The sequence below is a fragment of the Gracilinanus agilis genome, chromosome 6, assembly GCF_016433145.1.
Source record: "Gracilinanus agilis isolate LMUSP501 chromosome 6, AgileGrace, whole genome shotgun sequence".
Taxonomy (NCBI): domain Eukaryota; kingdom Metazoa; phylum Chordata; class Mammalia; order Didelphimorphia; family Didelphidae; genus Gracilinanus; species Gracilinanus agilis.
Genome location: NC_058135.1, coordinates 188,672,611 through 188,693,080, shown reverse-complemented (window position 1 = coordinate 188,693,080; position 20,470 = coordinate 188,672,611). Strand labels below are relative to the sequence as shown.

The following is a 20,470-nucleotide window of genomic DNA, read 5'->3' as shown; positions in this document are numbered from 1 at the left end:
ATCTTTGGTCGAATCAATGAGGTGTTTCATATTCTCCTCATATTTTTCATTTTTTAATTTTGTTTAATATATTATTGCTGCCTTGTGAAGTCATTTGCTTCTACTTGTTGAGTTCTGTTTTTTAAAGACTGAATTTCATCCCTGGCTTCTTGGTCATCCTTCTCTTTCTGGTCTGATTTTCTTTGTAGATCATCTTTTACCTTTTTTGTTTCATTTTCAAGCTGGTCATTTCTGGCTTTTAAGATTTTATTTTCTTGCTTTAGCTCATGTATTTCCTTTTTCACATCATCTTCAGCCTCTCTTGATTGCTTTTTGAGTTCCTGAAGTTCTTGAGTTAATTGAGTTTTAAATTCTTGAGTTAATTGAATTTTGAGATCTTCCAAAGTCTGTGTCCAGTTCGCTGGAAATATTTCTTCTTCTTATATTTCTGTTTCACTTGCTCTCTTCACTTCCTTGAAAGAAGCTGTAAATTGTCATTTCTTTTCTCTTTTTCTGTTGCTTACTCATGTTTTTTCCCTTCCTTGTTCTGCTAGTTTGAGCAGATGTATTTAATGATTTTGATGAAAGATCCAGGTGGTAATGGAGGTTTGTAGTTACTTCCTCTGCCCTCTGAAGACTTCTTGTCTGTTCAATTGTTGGGAATATTCCTCTATTAATTGTATTAATCTTACTCTTTTATCTGCCCTGAGGCTAAAACCTTGAGGGGAGGGAATAACAAACAGAAAGAAAAAAAGTGGGGTGACAAGAAGGAGAGTTTTCACTGAACTGAGTTCTCCATCAGTGGGGTCCCCCTGTGCTGTCTGCTGTGTTCTTGAAGCCCTGCATTCTCTATCTCCATATGAGGAAACCAAGCTATCTGAGGTCTGGGGTTTGGTTCTCTCTAAGACACCATATTCTGAGATTTTTTGCTGTGTTTCTCTGATTTTCTCCTCTAGTCACTTCTCCAGTGCCTGTATTTGACTCCCTGACTCTGGTGCCAGTGAGGCCCTCTCTCCCAACTGGTGCGCCCACTGGCCCTGAGATTTCCTGGGCTGCAGGAGACTCCACACAGCACTTGGGGGAGGATTCCTGGGATCCTGGGATTCCCTTTCTTTGCCCTTAGACATGACAGTTCAAGAATTGAAGCCTTTTTCTTGGTGTATCTCTTTAGTTGTGCTGCAGTAAGGTTCCCTCTGCTCTGTCCTGTTATTAGATTTGGTCCTCTTTCTTCTCAAAGCACATTGTTTTCTATCTCGGTGTGTAAGGGTGCTACTTCTTGATTCACTTATCCCCTCATCTTTTCCACCCTACTTCATGATATGTATTCCCCTCTTGAGATACCTTCTGTTTTTTTGTTTTTTTTTTGTGATAAGATGTTGCATATCCTATTATTTCCTTTCCTTTAAGTTACTGGATCATTTTCTTCTATTTAGATGAGCTTTCTTTCATAATTTTCTTGATTTTCCTGCATTGCTGTTATTTTTTTCCTAATTTTTCCTCTACCTTTCTCATTTGGTTTTTGAGGGTTCTTAAAAAGATCTTCCAAAAGCTCTTTTTGAACTTCTGGCCAATCATTGTATTTCTTTTTTTGTTTTTGAACTAAGTGTTTTTAATTTACTATGCTCTGAGTTTGAACTAAGATTTTTCTCTAACTCTGTAATAACTATCAGTGGTTGGATTCTTTCTCCTTTGCTTGCTAATTTTTTTATTTATTTATCTAGCTATTTATTTACTTATAATTTATTTATATAATATTTATATTTGTCTCCTTGCCTCATACCACACTGTAGTCTCAGACAAAGAAAATGTCAAGTTTGCTTTTTTTTTGGACCTCCAAAGTACCGAATTTTTAGCAATGAAGCTTGAATTCTTGCTCTTAGGCCTGACATCCAATGATACCAAGCTGTCCACTCTTTAAGTCTCAACCATGGGCCAGCTGGGATCTCCTGAGTTCAGGCTAAACAGACACAGCTGCTCTCAGGGTCCTCTGCCTGGGGATTCACATTCCAGTGGTATCCTTAGAGATGCAAGCTTTCTCTGGCTCAGCAAACAATATGAGTTTGCTTAATCCTGCTCCCTGGGATGACTTTGTGTATTCTCACTATTTGGTCTGTTCTTGTACCCAGGACCTACAGGGATGGAACAAAGGCTAGAGAATTTTTCTCCCTAGTTTTTCTTGGCTATTCAGCTGTGCTCCAAACTCATAACTTTTTTTTTGCTGCTTTTAATACTGCTTTTATGGAGTTATTTTTGTTTGTGTGTGGAGGGGTGGGTTTATGAAGATGACAAAGCTTCACAACCTGCTCTGCCATCTTCCTATAATTCATCTCCACATAAAAACATTTAGAAAACAATTATATACTCTATAATATATTTTATAAACCCTTTGGGAAAATAGGCAAAGAAGGAATCCTATTGTAATAATAAAGAGAGCCTGTAACCAATATTTGATAGAATGGAAGCTAAAGAGAGTCTATGTATGAGTCTCTCCTCTAGCTTTCCCCTGTTGTCAAATATACTCTGGGAGACTTCGAGGGGGTATCACCTCAAAACTGGGTGACCTGGATGGTAGTGCCACCCCACAGGAGTTAGAGGTGAGGCTTCCATATAAGATGAGATATGTGGTACCCCAATCCAATTCTGAATGAGGGTGGGGTTCACACAAGCCTCCCCCAAGGTAAGTCAACTTTATAGTGGGTGGTCTGGCTTCAAGATGGAGGCAGTCAAACCATGCTGTGGTTCCCCTCTCCCTTGTTGTATTTCAGGCACTCTGGAGCACAATCTGGCTGTTGAATGGCTTTTTATTATTCTCAAATCAGAGATTGGGGGAAGGGGTGAAGAACAGAGCAATTTTGTGTGCCCTCTTCTCCCTCTGTTTCTATTTCTATTTCCTATTTCTATCCTTTTATATAATTGTTAGTTTTGAATGAAAGGGGGTATCGCAGCAAGGTTGGGTAATGGGTGAAGGAGACTAAGAGATCACTCCCAAAATGAAATCCAAAAACTTAGCTGAGTCTATGGTTGAAATCTTGACAGGTGAGATGCAAAGGAATGGCTTTGTTCAGGGAATCAGAGTTTCAATTTCCAAATGAAAGATACTCAGGAAACCCTCAGAAATGGATCCAAGCTGTGATGTCCACATCCTCCCTCTCTTAGTCCTCCACCAAAAGCCTTCCTCTCCTTCCTTCCCTGGAGAAATTCCCAGAATTCTCTCTGGTCCCAACTGTCAGCAACTGTCAGTCTCTTGCTCCATTTGTCCCATCCCTCTTGCACAAATCCCATCCTTACACTATCAAATTCATTTTTGGACAGAAATATGGTACTGATAGCTAAGCCACGAAGTGTAAAAACAGAAAGTTTATAGACCAATTCTCTTAATGAATTTTAATGCAAATAACTTTTAAATAAAATACTAGCAAGGAGATTATAGCAATATATTACAAGTATTGTTCATTCTGAATTGGTCTGTTTTGGACAACCTATGACATGTGTGCCAGAGGGGGCTGATCCCCTCTCCTCTTTACCAAACCTGAGGACACTTTTTATGTCACCCACCCCTCTGCCCAGTAGCTCAATGGGAACACTTCCTTCCTTCTCTGTCTGGAGTAAGGGGTTTACTCACATGAGGTGTGAGGATTCCAGTTTGGACACTAGGTCTCTAAAAGATTTGTCATCACTGGACTGGGTGAACTTATAAAATGAATGAAAAGTTGGTCCAGTATTAGGAAAACCATGAGCATAATTGATATTAAAATAAAACAAAAATCACATGATTAAATAAATGCATAAAAATCTTTTGACAGAATACCCTTTAATACTAAAAATATTAGAAAAAATAGGAACAAGGGCCAGCTGGGTGGCTCAGTGGATTGAGAGCCAGGCCTAGAGATGGGAGGTCCTAGGTTCAAATCTGGCCTCAGACACTTCATAGCTGTGTGACCCTTGGCAAGTTTCTTGAACTCCAATTCCTAGCCCTTACCACTCTTCTGCCTTGGAACCAATACAGAGTATTGATTACAAGACAGAAGGTAAGGGTTTAAAAAATAGAAACAAATGGGCCTTTCATCAAAATGATAAGTAGTATCTATCTAGAACCACCACTAAGTATTATCTATAATGCAGATAAAATAGAAGTCTTCCCAATGAGATCAAAGGTGAAACAAGAATTCCCATTATCACCACTATTATTTAATGTTCTATTAAATATGCTAGCTTTAGCAATGAGATAAAAAAGAAATTGAGGGAATTAAAGTGGACAACAAAGAAACTAAACTATCACTTTTTGCAGATAATATGATAGCATATTTAGAGAATCCTAGAAAATCAACTAAAACAATTGAAATAATTAATAACTTTAACAAGGTTGCAGGATAGAAAATAACCCTCAATAAACCCATCAGATTTTTACATATTACCAACAAAATTGAACAGCAAGAAATAGAAAAAGAAATTCTATTTACAATAATTATGAGCAATATAAAATATTTAGAAGTTTACTTGCCAAGACAAAACACTGGAATTATATAAACACAATTACAAAATGCTTCACATAAATAAAATGAAATCCAAATATTTTTAAATGTTGATTGCTCATGGATAGGTTAAGCTAATATAACCAAAGTGACAATTCTATCTAAATTAATTCACTTAATCAGTACCCTATCAGTTAAACTACCTTTTTTGTGCATATAGAAAAAAATGCCAAAATTCGTCTGGAAGAGTAAAAGGTCAAATATATCAAGAGAATCAATGAAAAAAATGTGAAGGAAGCTTTGGACTAGTCATACCAGATATACTATACCCTAAAGCAGTAATCATTAAAACAATATGGTACTGACAAAGAAATAAAAAACCAGAGGATCAATGGAATAGATTAGATAGAGTGTATATAGTAGTAAATGACCTTAGCAAACCAGTATTTTATAAGCCCAAAGATCTGAGCTTTTGGAACAAGAATTTACCATTTGACAAAAATTGCTAGAAAAAGTGGAAAACATTATGGAAGATACTAGGTATTGATCAGTACCTCATTCCTTATACCAAGATACATTCAAAATGTTATGTGAGTCAGACATAAACAGTGATATTATTAGCAAATTAAGGAAGAATTACCTGTCAGATTGGTGGATAATAGAAAAAATTATGACCAAACAAGAAACAGAACATTATGAAAAATAAAAAGAATAATTTTAATATGTTAAATTTAAAAGTTTTTATACAAACAAGAGCAATGTAATCAAAGTTATAAGAGAAACAACAATTGGAGGAGGTAATTATGACAAAATTTCTCTGATGATGCCTTTTTTCATAATATCTTTAATATATCATATAAAATGATAATATTATTCAAGGTAAATTCATTTAAGGTCATCATTAGTTCATATCCATCATTTACATGTGTCTGTGCTGTCTTTTTTAATCTATGAGATTAAAAGTTTAAGGGTAAATTCTATATGTTCTACTATAACACAAGAACAAATTATTGGTAATTCTATACCTTATTATTACAGATGCATTGACTTATTTTACATATATTCATATGTGCACATGTTCTCTTCCCCTATAGAACATAAACTCCTTCAGTATAATGTCATTCTGTTTTTGACTTTTGAATCTCCCCCACCTCTCCAACAGGAACTATATTTGGCACAGAGTAGTTGCTTAATAAATGCTTATTTGGATGATAGATAAAAAACTTTGTGGTACAGTTATGCTTCAACCACTATGAAACAAATGATTCTGAAAAAGGATCTTTCCCCTTTCTTTTACACCAAATCCCAGCCTTTGAAGGTCTTGAATAATCTCAGCTTTGAGATGAGGTTGCAGAATTTTTCTAAAGTTGCAGGTTTCTGGTAAGTCCAGAAGTAACTCCCCATTTTCGTTGCCTTCAATAAAGCAGTCTGATATGTCCACAGTAGATAAGTTCAAAGCATTCATATTTAATTCCCTAAGTTTATAGGATTTGTGTGATGTCAGAGAATGACATATAGAGGCAGAGATCATTTTGGGGTAAGTGGGATCCATACTTCTTTCACGGTTTGTCCCAACCATTGATTCCTGACATAAGAATAATAAAGAATCTTACTCTTGGTATCCAAGACATGGTGGAAAAATTTGAGAGTAGCTGGAATATCTTTTACATGAAACAGAATCTGAATCATGTGAATAAAGTTCCATTTCTGAAGCTCTTACTTCTCCAGTATTCTACTTTAATATTCAGATGATGTCTCCTCATGTCAAGCAAACTTTATGTTCTTGAGGTTTGATGTTATGTCTACAAGCTCTCTTTATTTTTAATTATTTTTAAATGAGCAAGAATCAATTTTATCTCTCTCCAACCCTTCAGACCACTGTATTTGGTGATTTATTCAGGGTTGGGTTCAACTACTTCATTGTTGATGTGACTTTCTGGATACTGAACTTGAACCTTAGGGACAATTTGAAGGTCCCAGAGCTATGTGCCACAAAATCTTGCAGAGTCCCCAGACTCTGAGCGGCTCTGGTCAGGGGCCCCTGGGAGATTCACCACTTAGATGAAAAACTCCATAATCTAACCATTCTTGAGGGCAATTTGGAATTATGCCCAAAGGCTATAACACTGTGCATACCCTTAGATCCATTATTATCACTACTGAGTCTATATTCCAAAGAGATTAAAAAAATAAAAAGTCCTTTTTGTTCAAAAATATTCCTGGCATATTTATTGTGATAATAAAGAATTTGAAATTGATGGGATTTCAATAAATTAGGGAATGGCCAAAAAAATGAGGTTCATGGTTTTGATGGAATAATATTGTGGAAAAAGAAATAATAAGCAGGATATTTTCAGGGGAAAAACAAAACAAAACTAGAAAGTCTTACATGAAATGATACACAATGAAGAAGAACCAGAAGAACATTGTATGTACATAGTAACAACAATATTTTATGATAATTGACCGTGAAAGACTTAGCTACTCTTAGCAATACAATAATCCAGGAAAATACTGAAGAATTTATGAAAAGGAATGCTATCCATCACCAGAGAAAGAACTGTTGGAGTCAGATTGAAGATCAAACATGCTATTTTTCACTTCAATTAATTTGTGATTTTATTTTGGGGTTTTGGCTTATAAGAGTATTCTCTCACAATGATTACCAACATGCCTATATATTTTGTATGAACATATATGTATGACACAGATCAAATTGTTTACCATCTCAGACAGGGGTCAGCAATGTATGGCTCTTTCTACCAGAGACATAAAGTCAATTTTTTTTCAGGCGCTGTTACAGGAGTGCTCACTGTTACAGGAGCGCGCACTGTGAGCACTGTACGGTTCTCATGAAATTACATTTTAAAAACTGTGGTATTTATGGCTCTCATGGCCAAAAAGGTTGCTGACCCCTGATCTCAGAGAATGAAGAAGGAGGGGAAAGAGAGAGTTAATTTGTATTTCATAATTTTGGAAAAGGTATGTTGAAAATTATTATTAAATATAATTGGGAAAATACGATATTAAAAGAGGAATTTGCACACAATGAAAAATAAAATACTTTAATGAAAAAACCATGGGCATAGTAAATATAAACTTTATAATTTAAGTGTCTTAAGACACGAGTTTGTGGCCAATAATTTTTAGTTCTTTATCAAATAGCACAGAACACATGTGTGGTGTAAACTCTAAGAAACTTTGAATTCATAATTTAAGACAAGTTAGTTGAGTGAGGGCATAACTTTAGATTTTGAGTTTTACCTTGTAGATAGATATCCTCTGACTAAATGAGGTTTCTGATTTAAAGGCTGTTGGGGGAAGGGGTAGAGTGAGGCCATATATAGAAGGAAGAGCTACCTGCATGAGTCAATGGGTAACAAGTTAACATGAAATGGGTATTGAGTCTGAAATAACTTTCTTTTTCCATTGCCCCATATTTGGTTTAAAATTGACAACTGATGTCTGGATGTGGTAGATTGTTCTTGTTTTTGAATAAGTTAAGTGGCATAACAGGTACTGTTATTGAACTAAGGCTTTCATCTTCCTCCCCAAGATATCCTATAGGTTTATAGAACCAGTACTAAAGAATGATGGAGTACGCTGAGGTCACTCTGCCCTAAGTGCCGATATATTAAGATAGGAATTATTTGACTTTCAAAGAGTCTAACCCATACAAGCACTTTAAAATTGACAACCCCTAGCTAGACCCTCTCAATTTTTAGAGAATAGGCTGATCACTCTTGGTAACTTGTTTTTTGAAGGCTATTAAACAAAAATATAAGCAAAAATGAATCTATTATTTGGAAAGGACATTAAGAAAATTATTTCTTCTTAGAAGTTGTCTTATGCACATTAAACTGAGATAAATGAATTCTTATTTATAAATGCATTCATAAATTTATAAATTCTTATTAATAAATCCTTACCTTTAAATATGACAAGCACACACTTTTATGGCCGCAGGAATAAGTTAGTTTATGTTATTCATTTAGATTAAACAAGCACCAGTTTTTGACTAAAAAAATCCAGAAAATGTCATGTTCCCTATTAACTCTCAGATTCCAGATTATTCTTAAAAGTTATAAATTAAACAGAATTATTTTGATTTAAGCTCAGGATTTTCCAAAATTTGAATACAAGTCATTTCACTACCCTCTGTTTTGTCACCTTAAGGCAAAGCTCCAAGCACCCTTCCCTAGTAATTTCTCTATTCATCATGTTGAAGATTTTCCTAGTTAGATTCTATAGTCACTGTAAATGACCATGCCTACTTGATATCCTTTCCCTATCCTTATGTCCTCTTCTTTTCTTCCCTATCCTCAGTAGTTTAGCTAAACATTTTTATTGGTTTAAATCCTTAAAAGGTGTTTTGTGTTGTTTCTTCTTTCCCTTCATCATTTACCATTTGGTTTTGCTTGATTATTTATTTGTTTGCTTTTGTCACTTATGTTGATGGTGGGTTAAGCATATTTATTTTAGTTTTCATTTGCCTTATTTCAATTTGCTTTATTGAGTGTTACCAGTTTATTTCATGGCAGCCTTTTGCTTTCATTTGCTTTCATTTTCCCTTGTTTGATTCTCTGGTGTTTCTATTTTGCTGACAGAATGAAATACAAAAATGAAACCCATATTCCATGTGGGTTTACTCTTTTCAGCACATTTTTCTTTCATTTTTTTATTTGTTACAAATTATTATGGTTTCTTAATGCTTCCAAACTTTTCAAACAATTTAGTAATGCTGAATATAAAAAATATTATTTTCAAAGGGACCCCTTCCCTCTTAAAGGGCATAGAAAGAGAACTGCTAGGGCAAAACAATAGAGTGAGGCTTTGTTATTTTTTCCGAAATCAGGAGGTAATAAGGTAAATCTTATAATGTCACTTTAGTTCATGAAACTAGTTCCCAGGTAGAGAATAATAGTGGCATGGGACAGATAGTGTGGCATAGTGCACAAAAAAAGCAAAAGTAAGTTTCTATATGTGATACTTGGTTTGATGATGATTTTGAAATAAGACAAAATCTGTCAACAATGAGAAGCAGAGTGTGGGCTGGGCTCAGTTTCAGTGATCCTGAAAATTTCTGAAAGGTGAAGACATTCCATCACTCCTCTACTCCCTACCTAATTTTCAATTGTTTAAATCTATTTGAGGGAGGGACACAATGAGATCTTGAACTTCCTCTCTATCATCTACACAATAAAAAATGTAGATAACTTATAGAATGAAGCAGTCTTCCTGAAAGCTCTTCAAATTCCTGGCCAAGAACAAATATCTAAATCCATATTCTTACTCCACTGGACTCTCTGGACTCCTTGGACTCCCTGGACACACCTCAAATATGCCACACTGGGATATCTTTTGGACTTTTAATACTCTGCCTTGCAGAATAGATAGGAAAAAGATGTAATTAATACAGAAGAGTCAATGGTTTAAGTATAGACCTTGGGTCTCGAGAAAAATTTTGTAGAAATTGTGGTATAACTTATTTGTTGTTTCCATTTATATAAATAAAGGAGGGAAAAGTTCTCTTTAATATTTAGCTGTGATGTACCAAAATATTATTTGGAAATGTGGGGAGCAACAAAAACTATATTAGCTCACATTTGTTAAGGTTCTTAAGCTTTTTAAAGGATTCTTCTCCTCCTTGACAATAAATTCCTTTGACATAGGGTGTATAAACAATATTGCCCCCATTTTGCAGAAGAGAACAGTGATGGTTAGGGGAAAAAACATTTTTCTAGGGTCATGGAGCTCATAAATGAGAGATATGCATATTAAACCCAGATATTGAAATTTCAAATGCAGTATGCTTTCTCCTATACTCTTTTCTTGATTCCATATCAGAAAGGACATTTGATGGGCTTTTGCTCACTGGAATTATTGCATTTAAAAGCATGGCTTTGCCCAACTTCCAGGGTGAGGAGCCAAGATGAAAAGTAACCAGAGAAGCTCCATGTCGCCAAAAGAATCCTCTCTGTTAAGATTAAGATATTGCCACAAAATGAATAAAGGAGTAAAGAACCAACAAGGAGACAGAGTAAAACAATAATAAAAAAAAAGAAATACACAATAGATAGGAAGAGAATCTCTGGGTCACTGGAGTGAGAGGAGAAGAGCCAGCAAGAGGCTATAACAAGGAGGGAAGAGGAAGCCAAGAGCTACCCCTCCAACCCCTCATCTATTTTCACAGGCTTGGAATCAAATCCCAAAAGAACATTTAGACCCTGAGATCCTGCCTGGACAAATGGTGATACAAACCAATCCATACCCCTTGAAATTTCAAACCTGTGTAGAAGTCTGGAGTCCAAGCCCAGAGAAGTCTGGGCTAAAGTGATTCATTCTTGTGGGCCCAGAGCAAAGACAGGAATCCCACTTTAGGCTTTGAAAGGGGACATAGTTCATACATAGTGGTGAGGACACAGATCACAGTCCACCTCCCTGAGATTTTTGCCCAAACCTAAGGGTGGAGCTCCAGGACAATGCAATCAAGGGTGTGTCTGATTGGATCAAATACACAGTGAGACCAAAAAAATTGAGTCTATGCCTGGGGATAGAATTTAATCACCCCCTTATCTGATCAAGTTCAGAGTGAGATCAAAGGCTCATGCCCAAGCCTCAGAAAAGTCCTTAAGCCACCAGCATCTTAAGGGTCAATTGAATCAGCATGGGGAGAGGGATCCCAGAGCTCTCAGCCCTCAGAAAATCACATCAGTATCAAAGAATTAAAATTGATAAAAATAAGCTGAAAACAACATCAAGGAAAGGCCAAAGATTAAGAGAGTACCCTAACTTCCCAAAAAACAGAGCCCACCTTTAATTAGATAGGAACAAAGAGCAAACAGGAATTTTTATGGAGACAAAGAGCAAGGTATAGACACAGAAGAGGACTGTGAAAGCAAGTTAAACACACTCAGTGTCCAAAAGAAAAATATGGATTGGGCACTTATTCTGGAAGAAACTCAAAAAAGACTTCAAAAACCAATTAAGAGAAGCAGAGGAAAAGTGGGGAAGAGAAATGAAAGTGATGCAAGAATAGATAAGCCAATTGAAAAAGGAGAGCCAAAAACTGACAGAGGAAAAGCATATCTTAAAAATCAGAATTGACCATATGGAAACTAATGATGTCATGAGAAACCAAGAAACCAAGAAACAAGAAAGTAGAATCAAAAGGATGAAAAAACAGGAAAACATGAAAAAAAAACTTAAAAAAAAACTGACCTAGAAAATAGATCTAAGACAAGTTGAAGTCCAAACAGAAGACACAAAAGAAGCACAAAAAATAAATGAGAAAAAAATTAAGAGGCTCATCATGGTCAAAATGTTTGTATATCTACATGGAAAGAGGATCTGTGTGATTCCCAAAAATTAGTCTTAGAAATAGAAAGATAGAAGGAATTTACTCAGAAAGACTTGTGAATTAATCCAACCATTCTGGAGGGTAATACTGTCCGGGTCCAGCCGGACACAACCGAGGGGTCCGGGGAAACGGCAACCTAAGAACCCATAGGGGAAGAAGAGGGGAGACCTCGCGTGCAAGACAGAGTCGTTTTGATGGATGCAAGGCTCGTTTATTGCAGATCTATGACAAGAATATATAGGCTGAGGGCAGAAGGGGGTCGGCAGATACTAAGGGGGAAAGGAACGCGGAAAGGGAGCATAGAAAATCTCTGGTGGCATCTTACTGTCTCCAAGCATGGCTCGGCCTATGATCAATATCTTATCTTAGAAGAGTGAATGATATCTATTCTTAGAAGAGTGACTATCTTATCTTAAAGTCTTGGTCCCTAATAGTAATTTGGAATTATGCCCAAAGGGCTTTAAAATAATCCCTGCCCTTTGATCCAGCCATACCACTGCTACATTATCAAAGAGGTAATAAGGAAAAATATTTTTATAAAAATATTTATAGTCACACTCTTTGTGGTGACAAAAAAAATTGAAAAATGAGGAGGTATCCATCGAATCGGGAATGGCTGAACAAATTGTGGTATCTGATTGGATGGGATACTATTGTGCTGGAAGGAATGATGAACTGGAGAACTTCTATGTGAATTAGAAAGATTTCCTAGAGTTGATGCAGAGAGAAATGAGCAGAACCAGGAGACCATTGTATACAGAAACTGAAACATCATGGCACAATCAAATGTAACAGACTTTTCTTCTAGTAGTAATGCAATGGTCTAGGACAACACTGAGGAGATTATGAGAAAGAATGTTATCCACATCCAGAGAAAGAATTTGTGGGAGTAGAAATGCAGAAGAAAAACATATGATTGATCACATGGTTTGATGAGGATATGATTGGGGTTTGGGCATTAAAAGATCAGTATTGCAAATATGAATAACATGAAAATAGGTTTTGAACAATTATATATATATATGTATATATATATATATAACTCAGTGGAACTGCTTGTCATCTCTGGGAGGAGGGAAGGAGGAAGAGTGGGAAAAATCATGAATCATGTAACCATGGAAAAATACTTTAAATAAATGAATCCATTTTAAAAAATAAAGAATTTTTTTTGCCATCACCAAGAGCACAACTATAAATATTATTGTAAAAGTCTTTTCCCCTATAATCCCTTTCGGGTGACAAACTCTGCAATGGCATGCCCAGATCAAAGGGAAGGCACTCTTTTAGCTTTCTTTGGGCATAATTCCAAATTGTCATCCAGAATGGTTGGATCAGTTCACAACTCCACCAGCAATGCATTAATTTCCCAATTTTGTCACATCCCCTCCAACATTCATTACTCTCCCCTACTGTTATTTTAGCCAATCTTCTAGGTGTGAGGTGGTACATCAGAGTTGTTTTGATTTGCATTTTTCTAATTATTAGAGATTTAGAACACTTTCTCATGTGCTTATTGATAGTTTTGATTACTTTATCTGAAAATTGTCTATTCATGTCTTTTGCCTATTTATCAGTTGGGGAAATGGCTTGATTTTTTTGTACAATTGACTTAGCTCAATATATATTTGAGTAATTAGATCTTTGCCAAAGTTGTTTGTTATAAACATTTTTTCCCAATTTGTTGCTTCCCTTCTAATTTTGGTAGCATTGTTATTGTTTGTATAAAACCTTTTAAATTTAATGTAATCAAAATTATTTATTTTATATTTTGTAATTTTTTCTAACTCTTTCTTGGTTTCAAAATCTTTCCTTTCCCAGAGATATGACAAGTATACTATTCTGTGCTCACCTAAAAATGAGGGGATGCCCTTAAATTGGGGAATGGCTAAACAAATCATTGTATCTATTGGTGATGGAATACTACTATGTTCAAAGGAATAATGAAATGGAGGAATTCCATGTGAACTCAAAAGGAATTGGTGCACAGTGAAAGAAGCAGATCCAGAAGAAGATTATATACAGAGACTGATATTCTGTGGTACAATCGAACTTAATGAACTTCTCTACTAGCAGCAATGCAAGGATCCAGAAGAATGCTCCAGAACAAAGATCCAGAACAAGGAACCAGAAAGAAAACTATCCACATTCACAGGAAGAACTCTGGGAGTAGAAACACAGAAGAAAAACAACTGTTTAAACACATGGTAATGGGAATATTGTTAGGAATGTAGATGCTAAACGATCACTCTAGTCCAACTATCAGTGATATGGAATTAGGTCTTAATGATACATGTAAAACCCAATGGAATTGTGCATCACTAAAGGGGCGAATCATGTAACCATGAGGAAATATTCAAAATTAAATATTAAAAAAATAAAGAAAAGTGAACCCTTAATGGAATCAGAAAATTGGACACAACTGAAAAAGGAACAATAAAATTAAATGAATTGCCTCATGAGATAGTTAAATTCCCTTTCACTGGACAATGTAAGGTCAGTTGTCAGAAATGTTTTAAAAGGTACTCCTGTTTCAATTGTATTCTAGATAGACTTTGCAGTATCTTCCAGTTTTAAGACTCGATGCTGCCATGAGTCTATATTCTGTTGGGAAGAAAAATTGTACAGTTTGAAAGAAAGCTAGGCAAATGATAAGGATCCATAGATCTGGTGCCACTGTATTATCCTAATTAGTAAGGGAATTATCCTAATTAGTAAGGGAAAGTACTCAATGTCTCTGAATCTCTTCTCATGTTAGAACAGTGGATGTTTATGCAGGGCATCTGAAAAACCTTAGTGCGATTGGAAGCTATTAAAGCTATTAAGACTCAAAACTACACTTTGCTTTTTAGGATGCCCTGAATAAGACTATAAATTTTGCAAAGCACATTAGAGTCATTCTTTTCTCAGGAAGGACATCAGGATGAAGTAAAAGCTACAGCTATTATTAATCCTCATTTTATAGATGAGGAAACTGAGGCTAAGAAATATAAAGTTCAGAATTTGAACCCCCCAGTCTTCCTAGTTACAAATATAGTATTCTATCTAATAATATTCCATAATCTGTTGAGAAAGTATACTATAAGGATAGAGTACTGAATTTAGAGTTGAGGACCTTAGTTTTAATTCTGTGTATCCTTGGGCAAAACATTTAACCTCTAAAGAACTCAGTTTCCTTCTCTCTAAAATGAAAGGATTGCACTAAATGATCTCTAATGCTACATAATTTATTCAAACATTTTTAGGAACTTCTTAGGTTAATCATTGGCGTCATTCTCATTCAGAGATCACTGATCCTCATGATAATTCTTTCAGAGTGTTTTACTTTAAAAATTAGACCAAGTAACACAATAACAGTGTAACTCAGATCGTCTCTTGACTTGTCAGGTGGTCGTACATAAGATGAAACAGTGTTCATAGATTTCTAGCTAATCAGAGAAAGGGCTTGCAGTGAGTGGTTTGGTTGGAATGAGACACTATCCATTACTTATTTTGCTATAAAATAAAGACATTTATATAACCTCTAAAAAAAGAAGAAAAAAAAAAGCATGGCTCAGTGGGAGACAAGGAGTCACAACATTTAGGTTTTAGACCTGACTTATCCTAAAGAAACTATTTCAAATTGTGTTGGAAGTTCTTGTGTAGGGTTCCTCTATTTCATATCTCCAGTTTTTATCACTTATTTTAGAGGACGCAGTCAGTACTAATGATGTTTTTAAAATGTATTTATTAAAAAAATAAGCATCTATTATATGGCAGACCGTGTTGAAGGTACAAATGAATAGTAAAATAGCCCTTTATACTAAGAAGTTAATATTCTAATGGAGGGGAAAGTACATACATAATATTTTAAGTACAAGTCAGATGGGAAGATCCATGGGATTAATATATCTTCCTCAATGTCATCTGAACTGATAAAACCGCATCCATTTCTGATGTTGAACATTGATAATTCAGAAAACTTCAATGGAGAGCATTTTATTTTATAGGTCTTCAGGAGATACAGCTTTGGTACCTTCAGATGCAGTGGTCTGGTTACATTCTATAAGGGTTGTTCTCCTGGCTATAGAGACTGGGTTGGAAGTAGGAGCAGTGCCCTGGGGAATGTTACTATTTTCATATTGACATTGTTCATAGATATCAATTGGTCAGGAGATGATTCTGTTCATTGACTCCTCCACAAGAGTTGCTACTTTCAGTAATGGCTGTGAATAAGTATGTATTCGAATCATTCTTATTATAGGACTTGTTATATATCAGTACAAGATATGAAATATTCCTTTAAGGGTCTTATTGTGTAAGAAAGATAAAACAGTTTGTTTTCTCATCTATGCAGTCATATTGATAATAAAATCCTTATCTCACAGGAATATTTGAGGGATGTTTTCATGATAAAATATTTATAGATAGAGGTATATAATGATGATAAATATAGTTATATATATACATATATATATAGACATAATTTTAGTTATATCTATACATGTATGTTTACATATAGTTTTTGATCCTCCAAGTCCCCCAATGATACACATATTCATATATTATACATAAATGCATGTATACATATAAATTATATTATGATTTATGTACTAATATATGAAAGTGCTCTTTCATTAGTTTATCACAGAATGGATAAGGCTCGAGTGACTTTTGAAAAAATTCAAAATCTTCTGAAACTCTAAGGAAGGTTTTTCATTGGTTCTGATTTATTTTCATTGTTTCCAGCCTATTATGCTTTTTGGTCTGGACCTGTGATTTTGATGCTATTTAATGTTTGAGAGCTCCCTGGAACTCTGAGATGACATACCTGGACACAAAATTCATGTGTCAGAGGTAGGACTGCAGCCCAGCAATGTCTGATTCCCAGGATTGTACTATTTCTACTATTTGATTCTGCAATTCTTTTGTTTTAATTTGGATTTGACAGAGAAAGGTATTTTTCCCATTCTGGCTTATTGGATCACTGGCAAAAATTATTAAATCTCTCAATGACCCTTTTTGCATCATTTGTTGTTGCTGTGTTTTTTCCCTTCACAGATACTATTCCACATGTTCTTGGTTTCTTTAAAGATCTTTTCAAGGCTACTAAAATAAATTGCTGTAGAAATACCATGTGCTCTGCAAATATGTTGTGAAAATAGAGCCAGTTCCCAACAGCACATGATCTCACTTTGAGCCTCTTCTTTCAAGATGAGATTGACAAGGGACTGAGAAAGAACAGATTAATAGAGGGAAAGGTCACTGCAAGAGGTCATTTGGTAATGTCCAGGTATCTTTCAAAGTGGAAAAATGGAAAGGATGAGGATATTCCAGACATTGTTCAATTGTTTCTAATCCTCTGAATGAGGCATGTGTGCTTTAGAGTCAGAAGTGTCTAGGAATTTTGATGTTTAGGTGGTGAGGACAGAGAATTTAAGTTTTTGTTTATGCTGTGAGCTTAGAGACAAAAGTTTGGAAATGATTATGAACTTAGAAGGAAACCTGCTAAAGACAAAACTATTGAGATGAGAACAAGATATTTTCAGGTGTGCTTTTCATCATTGATTATTCCTTCTTTTCACAACGATGGCTTTCTCAGAAAGATGTTTTCTATACTGGCCAGGCTGCTTGCTTACTTATAGATCTATCTATCTATCTATCTATCTATCTATCTATCTATCTATCTATCTATCTATCTATCCATTCACTCANATCTATCTATCTATCTATCTATCTATCTATCTATCTATCTATCTATCCATTCACTCATTCATTCATTTATTTATTTTTGTAGCAAGTTGAAATGTGAGTAATGTAGAACTGACAAATCACTACTTACCTAAAAGTAAATTTAGTATTGAATTGGATAGCAGACAACTAACAGTGGGGCAAAGTCTTTTGATGTGTATGAGGATGGAAAGAAATCTTACCAGTATTCTTTCCCATCAAATTGGGTAGTATCCTTACCCCTAAAATAAAACTGGTAATTTCACCAAGTATGAACACAAATCTCCAGCCAAGTTAATTGGTGGTCTCATGCTTAAAATATATAGTACTTAAAACTTTCAGATGTCTACCTTTATATTAAAGATGTTCTACATTTAAGAAATATCTGAGAATGTTGTATCTACCCTAATCAGTAATTACAAATCATTTAATATTAATTTTAAATAACTACTACCAAAGTTATAGGATACCATACATAGCTCCAAACAAACAACATTAATAAATAAATATTTAAAACTTATATTAGTGGAGTGAGATTCAAGTTTTGCTGTTAGGACCATAATTATTTTTAATTTATTAACTTATGACAAATCACTGGGATATATAAAATGAGGTGATGAATACATTTATTTATTGGATTACTTCTAGGATTTGTGATGAATTAAAATTGTTTGATATCCTGCCTTTGCCTATGGTAAATTCTAGTTATATTTAAAACCCAAATGACAGAGAAATAGCTTTTTGCTATAGTTAATTGAGTTAAAAAAGGAAAGTTTCCAGACAACACTATTACTAATAAAACCTACTGTTTTTTTTCTTCTTTGTAGACCCATTATTAAAAATCTCTCTTTATTGTTACCTAGCAAGCTATGGGAACAAGCAAAATGTTGCTTTTTCATCATCTATAATTCATGCTTACAATATAAGCCTAGCACCCAGAGGAGGAATAGGTAAAGATTACAGAAGATAGGGACGAATAACTTGAAAGTATAATAACAATTCTCATTTATATGGTACTTCAAACTTTCCAAATCCTTTATACAAAACATACACAAAACATCACATTTAGTTCTTAAGATAACCCTATGAGATACTACAACTTCTATTAGTATTGTGATTTTACAGATATTTAAATTGAATCAGATTAAATGATTTGACAAGGGTCACTCAACTGGTAAGTGTATCTGAACACATCAAGAAAAAAGGTAAGAAAAATGGCAATTGTGAAAAATTAATTATGTGCTTTTTCTTAATTTTAAATATGCTCAATAAAGATGTCACAAGTTCAAGAAGAAGGACTAGATGTGGGTTTTACAGTTCTATATGAATTTTTCAGCTTCTTAGGTGCTTAAGTTGTTTGTAGAAGAAATAAAGAGATCTAGCCATGATACATAATACAAATCATGTACTTTTGAATTTATCCTTCCAAAAACAAGATGTTGGTCTCCTGAAATCATTTCCTAAAAGAGATGTAGTCCATGACTTCTATTTCAATCTATATGACTATTTTAGGCTTTCATTTCATTTTCAAAACAACATGTAAGAAGAACAGGGAATTTGCTAATTTCTAATAGCTAGTTGAAATCTCCTATGATTGAATTCATACGTTTCAATGATTTATTGACATATCAAGAGTATCCCCTTGTATCTGATGTATACACAAATGCAAATACATATACACTAACTGAAATACACACAAAGAAGATGGACTGAATGACACACACACATATATACGTATAAAATTAGAGAGATTGTGTGTACATATATAGCATATATAAACTTAATCTGAATTATATATATATATATATTTATCTACACATATATGCATATGTTTTATGTTTAATCACACTATTTAAAAAGAATATCTTTTAAATATTTAGCTATTTATTTCTATCATTTATTTTTACAATTAATATATAGGAATATGATATAAAATGGATAATATATATATGATTTGTAAGAAATTATAATAAATTTGCTTATCCAAGGAAATGAAATTTCATTTTAGCTATGCCCCCAAATCCCTTTTGTTATTTTCCTTCCATTACCTCCTAACCTCAACTTTATCTCCCCTTCCCTAAGATGGTATAGGTTATATATATAATATATATATATATATACATATATATGTGTGTGTGTATACACACACATGTATACTCATATAATACATATTTCCCTGTTTGTCATGTTGTAAATAAGATACATTGCTTATGCGAGAGAAAAATTCATGGATGAATTAAAGTAAAGAATGGTATGTTCCAATCTGGATTAGTACTTCATTTCTTTCTTTGGCAGTGAATACCCTTTTTCATCATGCATCTCTTGAAGTTGTCCTGGATTCCCATCCTAATGATAATAAAGGCATTTATAATTCGTTATCATACATTGTTATTCTTACTGTGTACACTTTTTCTTGGTCTCACCTCACTTTGTATCACTTCATATAAGTCTTTCCAAATATTTTTATGACAATCTTGTTTGTCAGATCTTATGGCACAATAGTATTTCAATATTATCANATATATATATATACACATATATATGTGTGTGTGTATACACACACATGTATACTCATATAATACATATTTCCCTGTTTGTCATGTTGTAAATAAGATACATTTCTTATGCGAGAGAAAAATTCATGGATGAATTAAAGTAAAGAATGGTATGTTCCAATCTGGATTAGTACTTCATTTCTTTCTTTGGCAGTGAATACCCTTTTTCATCATGCATCTCTTGAAGTTGTCCTGGATTCCCATCCTAATGATAATAAAGGCATTTATAATTCGTTATCATACATTGTTATTCTTACTGTGTACACTTTTTCTTGGTCTCACCTCACTTTGTATCACTTCATATAAGTCTTTCCAAATATTTTTATGACAATCTTGTTTGTCAGATCTTATGGCACAATAGTATTTCAATATTATCATATATCACAAATTTTCAGCCA

The 20,470-nt window shown here is 34.3% G+C and overlaps 1 pseudogene; it reads right to left on the bottom strand.

Annotated features, from left to right (window-relative positions):
• Positions 1-5,694: 5,694 nt before the first annotated feature.
• The window catches only part of LOC123252434, a 157,730-nt pseudogene continuing 142,954 nt past the window's right edge, over positions 5,695-20,470 (bottom strand).